This window comes from Alligator sinensis, unplaced genomic scaffold (assembly GCF_000455745.1).
Source record: "Alligator sinensis unplaced genomic scaffold, ASM45574v1 scaffold614_1, whole genome shotgun sequence".
Lineage (NCBI taxonomy): Eukaryota > Metazoa > Chordata > Crocodylia > Alligatoridae > Alligator > Alligator sinensis.
Window position 1 is genome coordinate 1,512,903 of NW_005842294.1, and position 268 is coordinate 1,513,170.

A 268-nucleotide genomic window follows, 5' to 3' on the forward strand; every position below is an offset into this window, starting at 1 on the left:
ATTCCCCAGTCCCAGCTGGCAGGAAAACTGCTGCATGAGGCACTGGAAGCCCCAGTGGACTTAGGGAAGACTTGGATCCAGATGGGTGCTGCCTCTGAGCTGGGGCAGCCCCCAGCCCACTAGCAGCTCGCCTAGCTGGGCCGGGGGAGCACTGCCACCATGGAGGGAAGGATCAGAACCCTCTGCAACTCAGGGGCTGCTCAGACCACCTGCAGCTGGCTCCCCAGCAGTGGCCAGTCTTCACCAAAAAAAAAAAAAAAAAAAAAAA